Source organism: Sinocyclocheilus anshuiensis, unplaced genomic scaffold (genome assembly GCF_001515605.1).
Source record: "Sinocyclocheilus anshuiensis isolate Anshui unplaced genomic scaffold, SAMN03320099.WGS_v1.1 scaffold1014, whole genome shotgun sequence".
In the NCBI taxonomy this organism is placed as follows: domain Eukaryota; kingdom Metazoa; phylum Chordata; class Actinopteri; order Cypriniformes; family Cyprinidae; genus Sinocyclocheilus; species Sinocyclocheilus anshuiensis.
Window position 1 is genome coordinate 630,889 of NW_015540943.1, and position 200 is coordinate 631,088.

General features: G+C 40.5%; 1 protein-coding gene across 1 annotated transcript in view; it reads left to right on the plus strand.

Moving 5' to 3' along the window:
- LOC107689721 (proton myo-inositol cotransporter-like) overlaps window positions 1–200 on the plus strand; it is a 56,515-nt gene that overhangs the window by 51,504 nt on the left and 4,811 nt on the right. The window lies entirely within an intron of this gene.

Below are 200 nucleotides of genomic sequence, written 5' to 3' on the forward strand. Positions count from 1 at the left end.
GGAACCGGCGAACATTTAAACATAAAACTTTAATAAATAAACAAACATAAAACGAAAGTAAAAGTGGCAACCCCTCACGGACGACTGCTGCATAAAAATATAATAAAACAACAACATAAAATGTATAGGCCTGGTCCTCTCTCGTCCAACACTGTAGTCACTCCTCCTTTTATCCTTCCGGAGCTCCTCCATGGGACTCC